This window comes from Scardinius erythrophthalmus, assembly GCF_964197995.2.
Source record: "Scardinius erythrophthalmus genome assembly, chromosome: 2".
Classification (NCBI taxonomy): domain Eukaryota; kingdom Metazoa; phylum Chordata; class Actinopteri; order Cypriniformes; family Leuciscidae; genus Scardinius; species Scardinius erythrophthalmus.
This window is the reverse complement of record NC_138222.1, coordinates 1549205-1562215: the sequence shown is the minus strand read 5'-3', so window position 1 is coordinate 1562215 and position 13011 is coordinate 1549205. Positions and strand designations below refer to the sequence as shown.

General features: G+C 37.4%; 2 long non-coding RNA genes and 1 pseudogene across 3 annotated transcripts in view; 2 read left to right on the top strand and 1 right to left on the bottom strand.

Annotated features, from left to right (window-relative positions):
• LOC308685994 (gamma-glutamyl hydrolase-like) overlaps nucleotides 1-13011 on the top strand; it is a 70090-nt pseudogene that overhangs the window by 16582 nt on the left and 40497 nt on the right. The window lies entirely within an intron of this gene.
• On the bottom strand, nucleotides 7-608 carry LOC308687061. Its single transcript, XR_014029688.1, has 3 exons — nucleotides 507-608; nucleotides 211-389; nucleotides 7-50 (listed from the first exon to the last, which is right to left on the bottom strand). It is a non-coding gene; the product is annotated as an uncharacterized lncRNA (long non-coding RNA).
• On the top strand, nucleotides 9247-9995 carry LOC308687059. Its single transcript, XR_014029686.1, has 3 exons — nucleotides 9247-9356; nucleotides 9615-9740; nucleotides 9883-9995. It is a non-coding gene; the product is annotated as an uncharacterized lncRNA (long non-coding RNA).

Sequence of the window (13011 nt, the reverse complement as noted above, 5' to 3'; positions counted from 1 at the left end):
CCTCGTCCTTGGCCAGGAACAAGCCCTCATATATGGGTGGCTCCTCAGTCCTGTCCATGATAAGATAACATGCGTCAGTAATAAAAAATCACAAGTACTACATTTACTATTTGTTCAAATGTAAGTTATGATCACTCAATGACAACCTGAAGGGCTACTATTTGTGTTAGACAAGTCTAAAATAAACTTCTGAAAAATACCTATACCTACCCTTTTGACTTGCTGAAGCGGTAATGCTTTCGGTTCCCATCAGAGCAGACAGCCAACATGTCTGGAGAACATGCTGGGCACTCAAAATGATGGACCTGGCACATATCCTCTTCTTTGTATTCACAGAAGGTAAACTCAAAAAAGCTCCGCTGAAATGTATCAGCACAGATACTACCTGTCTGCATATTAAGAAATGATTGGTTAGAATTTTGAAGCAATGCCCACAATTAAATATTAGGTATACAGTAATATAATTTAGTTTGTTATATGTTTCAATGATATTCAGGCAGATTTACCCTTCCAGCTTGAACAGATCTGTGCTCCAACATTTTCAGGAAGGCCTGTCTGGACATGGCTGGTGCAGTCACCTTCATATGCTCAAACGAGGTGAAGACATCAAACTTGTATAGGGTCTGGCAGCTGGTGCTAGCTGGCCAGTACCGATAAACAAGCAGGTCCTTCACCTCAGGAGTCCATTCTGCAGAGCATGATGGACAGGATTTCCGAGGCAAGCAGACATTGTATCGTCCTGTGAACAAGTGAATATACTGTACTGTAGTCAAGACTAAAATAATTTCAGTAATAAAATTGCAACAGATTGCCTTCTATACAGAGATACAAATATATGATATATTAGCTATTTGACATGGCATTTGGGCATTGCCTGAAAATGACATGGTTATAAAAAGCTTTGCGTTGCACACAGTGGTAAAGTAAAGTTCTAGTACAATAATACTTGCACAAAAAGGAGGGCTTTCAGAACAACATACCATTGATGGTGACCACAGAAATATGCTTCCCTGGAGTGATTGTGAGGTCATGAGTGCATTCACAAATTGACCTTGGTGCAGGAACAGGCAGTTGACATACTGCAAAACAGAAAGAAGTTATGAAGGGTGTATTTACAGCTTCTCCTCAGTCCCTTAGATGCATTTCCCAAAACGCTAACCTCATTTTCAAAATAGTGCTTTAAAATCCAACAATTAATCCAAACTGGCCACACCACTATTCCACCTGTAATTGTCATTATGTTGAAACAACATGTAAATGCTTAAGCACATTTTGAAAAATATTAAGACGCAATTGACTTAGCTGGTCAAAGATATGCTGGACAGAACTGTCAAAACCAATCATACTTTTGTTATTCAGCTATTAAATTTCACACTTGCACTTTAGAGTTTTTAGAATAAACTTAGAATGAGATTAGCATTTTAGAAAAAATGTCTAAGCCATTTAGAAACACTGTTAAATATAAACATGTGCACTATCTACAACAACATTTGGACAATTACACTATAAGTATGAGACAATTTGATATAATGCTAATTTTAACATACTTTGTTCACAAAACTGAGGCTGGCCATTTTCATTCACCACCACAGCAGTTGTAGGGGGAATGGGCTCAAGAAATCCATGGAACACAGCCTCTCTGTCATGGAAGACATTTCTCTTGTGGGCCTCCATGTCACAGGTAGCACAGAGGAACTCCATGTCCAGTGGCACACAGTCCAGGCACCTAATCACAGCTTCTACAGCACAGCATCTGTGACAGTTTTGGATGAATACTCTCTCGGCTGAGAGCTTTGCATCCAAAAGCATAGGCCTAGCAGTTTTCATTCTCACATCTGTGAGAAGCTGCCTTTGTTCCCAAGCAGAAACCATTCTGTCTGTTCCCTCCGGAACCTGGACTGCAGTTATGGTGTCCCTTAACTCTTGGAGTCTTGTTTCTAAAAAACAAAAATATACATTCACTTGTCCTTAAAAGGTCTTGATTATGATCACAAGTATATATCAGTTATACTGTGAGTCTGTAGTGGAAGCATAGACAAAACATAATGCTTAATTATGATTAAATAAATGGTGGAAATTGGAAAAACTGTAGTGTACTGTACTACTGTAACACTCAGTATTCTCACCAAGACTTGCCAACTCTTGATCTTCTATCTGAAAGCCCTCCTCATGCACAGGATCCCTTCTTCTGGATTGAGAAGCAGCTGCAGAGACAGTCATTTTGCTTAACCCTTTGATCAATATAACATGAAACCAATTCATTTCCAAATGAAAATATTCCATAAGGACTGGAGGGAGGGAAACTATATAAATTATTAATACACAACACAAGTAAGGATTATCAGTCGCATGCTCTTTAACTATCTTCTATATTAGTAAGAACATTTTTCACAAACATTGCAACACCATTTTGTCAAAGTGGTATCTGACTCTCATTTTATAATACGTGTAACCACCAAAACACTATTTAATGAATTATCTTTATTCTTAGATACAGTAATCATGTTTTAGTAAAGAACAAACCTGATTCAGGGCAGTGTGTTTCCCGACGTTTCTCACGCCTGCCTGTGACCAGTGGATTAGTGAGGGATCTCTTCCTACTTTTCCTCGTTTTTTTTTTAGGAAAGGCAGTTTCCATGGCCATGTCAGCCTATATTGCAGAGCACTTATATCAGCAGCACTTATAATTGAGCATTATTCAGTAGTTGCATAAAAGGGTCTTACTAACCATTTACATCACATCTATAAAAGCAATAGCAATTAGTATTTTCAGACTTAGGCACTATTTGCTTATCATGACAAGCCTTACCCTGGCCTCATGGAGATAAGCATCACTAATTAATGCTGCCATGTGGATCCTGGCATCATTGGGATCATCAAAGATCCTCATGTCAGAATTGAGGGACATCACAAACAAATACAAACAATATAAAAACAATACACAAAATGAAGAAAGAGAGAAAGAGAGAGATCGAAAGAGACAAGTGAGAACGAGAGAGAGTGGCTCTTAAAAGTGCCGTTGGTTTGATTTGTGTGCGTGTGTGTATATGTGTGTGTGTTGGTGGAGTCAAGTGTTGCAATATAGCTGTAAAACAAGAAAAAAGCAAAAGATTATTAGAATAGCATTTGTAGTAAATTATCATTTCTTAATTGTTAGGACAAAGTACTTATTAACTGACTATGTATCAATCACAACCACTACGTACAATACAAATCAATCCTTACTGTACAAATATCAGATTTGTACCACATTCACTTGACACAAGCAAGTACCAACACAAATCTATTTTTATTTAGGCCTACAAATAATGGAAAAGGTGGTCTTCTTCTGTCGTGTTGCATAAAACGCTTCTCATAATATCTACTGCTCTCTCTTCTCAATGTCACACATAATAACTAAAGTAACAATTATGATTCAGTGTCTTCTAAAATGGCAAAGTCTTACAAAAGTATGTCACGAAAGTGTTACAGGATAATTATGTTAATTACAAGTTAATTATGCATTAATTATATCAGGTATGAACGGTCATTGACATTGAGTCGCACTGAGCAGTCAAATCCTCTGGAAAGACTCCCGGTCCACTTTTTTATTCTAGTCCATCCCCGATTGCGGTAATTCTCCTTAGTTACACTTATGACATTTACTTTGCACTTTAAATAAAACTTTAACCACTGCAACAACACGTTGTTAATTGATGTCCTCACAACACATGGACAAATACATGAGTTTAAACTGATTTGTGTTGTGGAAGTGCCACATTCCTACTGTGCCGGGGACGGGACAGCTGTCATTTAGCTGGCTAGCTAACGTAACGTAACTACTTCGGCGGGTAGCCGTGTAAATGATAATGCAACACTAACAAATTCAACCTAAAATCCATGGATGATTAAATCCAGCTACAACTAAAGAAATAACAGCAAAGGTTTTACGTGCTTTTTAACAAACAAACAAACACCCCGAGGGGTTGAGATACTTACTGTAGTCATGTGGCGGGAGAAATGAGTGGTAAAAGCGCGGTGATTATGGGTAAGAAGCGTGCGTAACGTGACGTATCGTTGCCGTGGTAACGACTGAAAGTCTTCTGATTCATAATAATAATAATTAATAATATTCGCTGCTATGACAGACAATACATTTAAAAAGAATAAAATATCGTAAATGGTTTAATAAAGTAAAGGGAACAATCTATTTAACACAGCCTCGGCCCATTCTTTAAAACAACTCCATCTATAAATGGATAGTTATATCACAAACAATTTACTGTTATTTAGACAACAAAAATCGGAAGTAATACACTACAATAAATTATAAAAGGAGGACGTTTCGTAAACTAGAAAACAACATATTTACCGCTGCCCACTGTGACGTTGTCTAACCAGGGAATCCGTGTGTCCACCACGACAAATGAGCCTCATTGACTTTGTATGGGTGTTGTTTGCGTGGTGCCGACACGTAATTGTAACACATTACGTGCCACCACCACGCAAATCGGGGTTAAGGGGTCGTGTTCATTTCACGTAATTCTGTGAGATCAGGTTGGTCAAGTTCAACCTGATCTCACAGAATTACGTGAAATGAACACGACCCCTTAACCCCGATTTGCGTGGTGGTGGCACGTAATGTGTTACAATTACGTGTCGGCACCACGAAAACAACACCCATACAAAGTCAATGAGGCTCATTTGTCGTGGTGGACACACGGATTCCCTGGTTAGACAACGTCACAGTGGGCAGCGGTAAATGTTGTTTTCTAGTTTACGAAACGTCCTCCTTTTATAATTTATTGTAGTGTATTACTTCCGATTTTTGTTGTCTAAATAACAGTAAATTGTTTGTGATATAACTATCCATTTATAGATGGAGTAGTTTTAAAGAATGGCCCGAGGCTGTGTTAAATAGATCGTTCCCTTTACTTTATTAAACCATTTACGATATTTTATTCTTTTCAAATGTATTGTCTGTCATAGCAGCGAATATTATTAATTATTATTATTATGAATCAGAAGACTTTCAGTCGTTACCACGGCAACGATACGTCACGTTACGCACGCTTCTTACCCATAATCACCGCGCTTTTACCACTCATTTCTCCCGCCACATGACTACAGTAAGTACAGTAAACCCCTCGGGGTGTTTGTTTGTTAAAAAGCACGTAAAACCTTTGCTGTTATTTCTTTAGTTGTAGCTGGATTTAATCATCCATGGATTTTAGGTTGAATTTGTTAGTGTTGCATTATCATTTACACGGCTACCCGCCGAAGTAGTTACGTTACGTTAGCTAGCCAGCTAAATGACAGCTGTCCCGTCCCCGGCACAGTAGGAATGTGGCACTTCCACAACAAAAATCAGTTTAAACTCATGTATTTGTCCATGTGTTGTGAGGACAACAATTAACAACGTGTTGTTGCAGTGGTTAAAGTTTTATTCAAAGTGCATAGTAAATGTCAGAAGTGTAACTAAGGAGAATTACCGCAATCGGGGATGGACTAGAATAAAAAAGTGGACCGGGAGTCTTTCCAGAGGATTTGACTGCTCAGTGCGACTCAATGTCAATGACCGTTCATACCTGATATAATTAATGCATAATTAACTTGTAATTAACATAATTATCCTGTAACACTTTCGTGCCATACTTTTGTAAGACTTTGCCATTTTAGAAGACACTGAATCATAATTGTTACTTTAGTTATGTGTGACATTGAGAAGAGAGAGCAGTAGATATTATGAGAAGCGTTTTATGCAACAGGACAGTAGAAGACCACCTTTTCCATTATTTGTAGGCCTAAATAAAAATAGATTTGTGTTGGTACTTGCTTGTGTCAAGTGAATGTGGTACAAATCTGATATTTGCACAGTAAGGATTGATTTGTATTGTACGTAGTGTTTGTGATTGATACATAGTCAATTAATAAGTACAATTACTCTGTCCTAACAATTAAGAAATGATCATTTACTACAAATGCTATTCTAACAATCTTTTGCTTTTTTCTTGTTTTACAGCTATATTGCAACACTTGACTCCACCAACACACACACATATACACACACGCACACAAATCAAACCAACGGCACTTTTAAGAGCCACTCTCTCTCGTTCTCACTTGTCTCTTCCGATCTCTCTCTTTCTCTCTTTCTTCATTTTGTGTATTTTTTTTATATTGTTTGTATTTGTTTGTGATGTCCCTCAATTCTGACATGAGGATCTTTGATGATCCCAATGATGCCAGGATCCACATGGCAGCATTAATTAGTGATGCTTATCTCCATGAGGCCAGGGTAAGGCTTGTCATGATAAGCAAATAGTGCCTAAGTCTGAAAATACTAATTGCTATTGCTTTTATAGATGTGATGTAAATGGTTAGTAAGACCCTTTTATGCAACTACTGAATAATGCTCAATTATAAGTGCTGCTGATATAAGTGCTCTGCAATATAGGCTGCCATGGCCATGGAAACTGCCTTTCCTAAAAAAAAAATGAGGAAAAGGAGGAAGAGATCCCTCACTAATCCACTGGTCACAGGCAGGCGTGAGAAACGTCGGGAAACACACTGCCCTGAATCAGGTTTGTTCTTTACTAAAACATGATTACTGTATCTAAGAATAAAGATAATTCATTAAATAGTGTTTTGGTGGTTACACGTATTATAAAATGAGAGTCAGATACCACTTTGACAAAATGGTGTTGCAATGTTTGTGAAAAATGTTCTTACTAATATAGAAGATAGTTAAAGAGCATGCGACTGATAATCCTTACTTGTGTTGTGTATTAATAATTTATATAGTTCCCCTCCCTCCAGTCCTTATGGAATATTTTCATTTGGAAATGAATTGGTTTCATGTTATATTGATCAAAGGGTTAAGCTAAATGACTGTCTCTGCAGCTGCTTCTCAAGCCAGAAGAAGGGATCCTGTGCATGAGGAGGGCTTTCAGATAGAAGATCAAGAGTTGGCAAGTCTTGGTGAGAATACTGAGTGTTACAGTAGTACAGTAGTGTAGTTACACTACACTACAGTTTTTCCAATTTCCACCATTTATTTAATCATAATTAAGCATTATGTTTTGTCTATGCTTCCACTACAGACTCACAGTATAACTGATATATACTTGTGATCATAATCAAGACCTTTTAAGGACAAGTGAATGTATATTTTTGTTTTTTAGAAACAAGACTCCAAGAGTTAAGGGACACCATAACTGCAGTCCAGGTTCCGGAGGGAACAGACAGAATGGTTTCTGCTTGGGAACAAAGGCAGCTTCTCACAGATGTGAGAATGAAAACTGCTAGGCCTATGCTTTTGGATGCAAAGCTCTCAGCCGAGAGAGTATTCATCCAAAACTGTCACAGATGCTGTGCTGTAGAAGCTGTGATTAGGTGCCTGGACTGTGTGCCACTGGACATGGAGTTCCTCTGTGCTACCTGTGACATGGAGGCCCACAAGAGAAATGTCTTCCATGACAGAGAGGCTGTGTTCCATGGATTTCTTGAGCCCATTCCCCCTACAACTGCTGTGGTGGTGAATGAAAATGGCCAGCCTCAGTTTTGTGAACAAAGTATGTTAAAATTAGCATTATATCAAATTGTCTCATACTTATAGTGTAATTGTCCAAATGTTGTTGTAGATAGTGCACATGTTTATATTTAACAGTGTTTCTAAATGGCTTAGACATTTTTTCTAAAATGCTAATCTCATTCTAAGTTTATTCTAAAAACTCTAAAGTGCAAGTGTGAAATTTAATAGCTGAATAACAAAAGTATGATTGGTTTTGACAGTTCTGTCCAGCATATCTTTGACCAGCTAAGTCAATTGCGTCTTAATATTTTTCAAAATGTGCTTAAGCATTTACATGTTGTTTCAACATAATGACAATTACAGGTGGAATAGTGGTGTGGCCAGTTTGGATTAATTGTTGGATTTTAAAGCACTATTTTGAAAATGAGGTTAGCGTTTTGGGAAATGCATCTAAGGGACTGAGGAGAAGCTGTAAATACACCCTTCATAACTTCTTTCTGTTTTGCAGTATGTCAACTGCCTGTTCCTGCACCAAGGTCAATTTGTGAATGCACTCATGACCTCACAATCACTCCAGGGAAGCATATTTCTGTGGTCACCATCAATGGTATGTTGTTCTGAAAGCCCTCCTTTTTGTGCAAGTATTATTGTACTAGAACTTTACTTTACCACTGTGTGCAACGCAAAGCTTTTTATAACCATGTCATTTTCAGGCAATGCCCAAATGCCATGTCAAATAGCTAATATATCATATATTTGTATCTCTGTATAGAAGGCAATCTGTTGCAATTTGATTACTGAAATTATTTTAGACTTTACTACAGTATATTGACTTGTTCACAGGACGATACAATGTCTGCTTGCCTCGGAAATCCTGTCCATCATGCTCTGCAGAATGGACTCCTGAGGTGAAGGACCTGCTTGTTTATCGGTACTGGCCAGCTAGCACCAGCTGCCAGACCCTATACAAGTTTGATGTCTTCACCTCGTTTGAGCATATGAAGGTGACTGCACCAGCCATGTCCAGACAGGCCTTCCTGAAAATGTTGGAGCACAGATCTGTTCAAGCTGGAAGGGTAAATCTGCCTGAATATCATTGAAACATATAACAAACTAAATTATATTACTGTATACCTAATATTTAATTGTGGGCATTGCTTCAAAAAATTCTAACCAATCATTTCTTAATATGCAGACAGGTAGTATCTGTGCTGATACATTTCAGCGGAGCTTTTTTGAGTTTACGTTCTGTGAATACAAAGAAGAGGATATGTGCCAGGTCCATCATTTTGAGTGCCCAGCATGTTCTCCAGACATGTTGGCTGTCTGCTCTGATGGGAACCGAAAGCATTACCGCTTCAGCAAGTCAAAAGGGTAGGTATAGGTATTTTTCAGAAGTTTATTTTAGACTTGTCTAACACAAATAGTAGCCCTTCAGGTTGTCATTGAGTGATCATAACTTACATTTTAACAAATAGTAAATGTAGTACTTGTGATTTTTTTATTACTGACGCATGTTATCTTATCATGGACAGGACTGAGGAGCCACCCATATATGAGGGCTTGTTCCTGGCCAAGGACGAGGACGTTGCTACCTTTGTTGATCTTGTCAGAGGCAACATGAGAAGTGTATGAACATTAGATTTATTTTTTTTTAATAATAGTTGTTTATACAGATATTTTAGTTTTGTGTTTTTATGTATCTTAAAATGTGTTATAAACTGACTTTATAGACAAATGACAGTGCTGTCTGCGGTATTGCCAAGTTCACCGCTGGCAGAGAGATGTCCAAAAAGTCTGGTGCTCAGATAGATGAGGAGGGCATTCAAGTTGCAGTTTGCAGGTGTGTGTGTGTGTGTGTGTGTGTGTGTGTGTGTGTGTGTGTGATCCTGGAGTCTGATATTTGAGTTTTAATGGCAATCCAAGTCTTTCACACGTTTGCTTGCTTGCAGAGTGGTATTTATCTATCCTTTGTAGTAGCCAAGTATTATATTTATCATATATCTTGTTATAGGCACTCAGTTGACAGAGATGTGAGCTTAAGCCAGGCCTTACTGGGTCAATTGTTTCTTAACCACTAGATTTTCTTCTGATTTATCAGACATGGGTTTCTTTTACGAGGACTGAACCATTACCGTGGAGAAATATTTGCTTACCCGATGTTTCTTCAAAGAGAGATGTCAAAGAAGGCAAATGTTACCTTCTTCTGTATGGATGTTACATGCAGGTAATCCTCATTGTCATATTGCAAATCCAACTCCATGATTAAAATGTCTTGTTTCTCAGCTTTACAGTGATGTTAGTCATTTTAGATTTCAATTAAAAATGGATCTTTGTTACACTCACATGATGCTGCTCCTGCTGTTTAGGTACTGGCCCTACCTTAACAAAGTAGCAGAGGGTTTACCAGAGCTTCTGCCATTAACAGAAATGAGGCCATTCCTGAGCGTCATGCATGCCAAAGCCCATACAGCAAAATGCGAGTAAATAAATAAATAATAATAAATACTTAATAGTGTTTTTACAGGGAATTAAAAAAAACAAAGTTTCTCTGTTCTGTTCTTACGAAATTTATCATTGTATTACTTCAAGGTAATTACCAGTTCAACTAACTTTTAGTGATAGGGTTTAGGCATGTCTGTTGGGTTTCTCTTATTGCCTTTTGAATGTGAAATCTTACTTTTTGGCTTGTGGGTGCCTTATTGTTTTCATCAGGAAGAGTGAACATGCTAACGCGACAGGCCATGGGTTGGAACAGAAGAAAGAGGGACAACCTTCATCAAGTGTTAGCCCACAGATATGTCAAAGTAAGGGTAAATTATAATTGAGATCCTAAGCACTGCCCCTTTCCCTCAATGCACCAACTACAGCTAGATCTGAAACTATTTGTTGATGAATTGTTTAATCATGTTACGGAAAAAAATATGCGACTATTTTGATAATAATCATGTTTTATTCATTTTAAGTAACTGAGGGGAGGTCTGCTTGCTAGTATACACAGATATTTAATGTGTTATTTAATGTTACACCTGTCCTGATGAAAGTCTTGTACCGAAAGCTCAAGTAAAATTGGTGGATTTTGCATTGTGGTGGTGCATAGAGCTTTTTTCGGACATTTTGTTATTTTTTCTATTTAAAAGATCACAGAGAGGGCAAAGGTGGAAGCTGCCAGCCTTAGCAACATCAAGGAGCAGCACAACCTTGATCAGGAGACAATACAGCAGTGGGTGTGTGATGTTAGACAATGGGCGGTCACAGGTAAAACATGTAAAGTACACTATGTATTTGTGTATATACACACCCACACACACACATCTGTTAAGGACTGTACCTTTATACAAATAATAAAAGGTGGCTATATTTTGAAAATGTCACTAATTGTGTCTCTTGTCAATTGTTTTGTATCACCTATTTAGAGAGAGTCTACACTCCAGGTTGTACTGAAGAGCTAAGGGCTGACATTGAGAACATCACTGTAACCCTTTTGCGCAAGAAGCAAGATCTGTATCGTCAGCATGGTTTGTTGTCAAATCAAGTTATTTAAACCAATAACACTTTAAAAAAACAATAATAATCTGGGATTATGACAGTTTTCTTTTCATTTCGATTTGCAGATAGCAACCAGGCAAGACAAAGAAAGAGAAAGAAAATGACAGAGTTGAAGAAGAAGCTTCGTGAAAAGGTCTTGCAATACAACACCGTAGTGGAAGGAGATCCGATTGACGAGGAGTTGGCTTGCAGTCTGACAGAGGGATATATCCTACCATGGGAGAGACATGGAGATGGTATGATATATATGAATTGCTATATTCCATATTTCCATATTTACCATTGTCCTTTTTGTTACTTGTCATGCAACAACACAGGAATGGGATGATATATTGAAATAAAAAATATCATGAATACCAAAATATGGAAATATTAATCACGGAGCATAAACATTGAATGGTGAGTTCAACACCATGTTATTCTGCTGTAGTAATCACAAATAAAATGCTTGACCATCACAATTTCACAAGCTCTCAATTTGAATGGAGAATTATATAATTCAAATTATATTATTGTGACTTTTATTCATATTTTGAAATTGTTTATATTCTACAGAACCAATGCTGTTGCTAAAAAGATTTCTCAGAAAACATAATTCTGTTATGCTTGTATAATATAATAATAAACATTCCTTGTCCACTATTCCATTACTTTCCCCAACCAAAGGCAACACCTTCAGGTTGAAGAGATCTGTCTTCGACCAGGTAATGCTGCTGAAACGCTTGGAGGAGGAGCAGAGCATCCTGGTAAAGGAGATGTCTCAGCACATCAAGTACCTTCTGAAGCAAGTGCAAGAAGTGGAGTCACTCAGAGGACAGACTTTGGAGCGCATCAAAACCAGCAGTATGTACAAGATCTTTAGATTTTAGTATCATGTGTTTATTTATTTATAATATATATAGATAGATCGATCGATCGAACTCTACTATATACATTGAGTTGTGATCAGGCACTGAGCTGACCAGCTATTTGGTACCAGTGTGCACAATGTAAAAGTTGTAAATACAGTAAATATAATGACTAAAAGGTAATGTTGAAGTTGCAAATTCAGCATTGTAAAATGCAAAAATAGTTACAAATGTCATGTTTTGTTTGATGTGTCATCTTTCTCTTTCTATTTTTTCCCACAATTCCTCTACAGATTTCGGTGACCTGACAGAGGATGCTACACATGGGCTCAACAGTGTCCTCAATCGGAGGGGTCACTCACTTAGAAGTCAACACAAACAGGCTGTTAATGCATACAGCAGTATAGCCACTATGGAATGTGATTTCCTTTCCCTACAGGAGGACATTGAGGAGTGGGATGACAATGGCTTCACCAGCCCCGAGTCTGAGGAAGAAGACACCTAAAGACCACTGCCAAACAACACAGAGGAACTGGAGATTTGTACAAAAAATCTTGCCTTGCCTTTGTTTTAAATAGCTGTACCAAAGTATCTACAGGAAAGTTTTTGTAGATTCTGTATGTATTTTTATTTAAAAAAATAGAAAAACATTGAGTTATTTATCTCTTCTAACATTTGAGCTTGCTGATTTCAGACCAAAACTGCTTATTGCTGCTTTAAATAATTAATTGTCATCATCTTTGCATGGAAAAATCTAATGAAGATTCAATGACAGTCTGTGTAATTTTAACAAGTATAATTCGAATGTACTTTGGTATTTCCATAATATAAGTGGATTTATATTTGTATGCAATATGCATATACTACCCATATTATTTTGTAGTTTTTTTGTAGTTATAGCATACTGAATACAGTCAAATAGCATTGAAACCATAAATGTTATTCTTTTATGTTTTCCATATGACATCATCTAAATGTACATACAGACAGACAGACAAATCCAAAGAATTTTCACTTACATCCTGTGAAACTGTATAAAGAAATGTCTTTGTAACTTGTGATGCATACATATGCACCACTGGTAACCACAGAGCAAGCAAA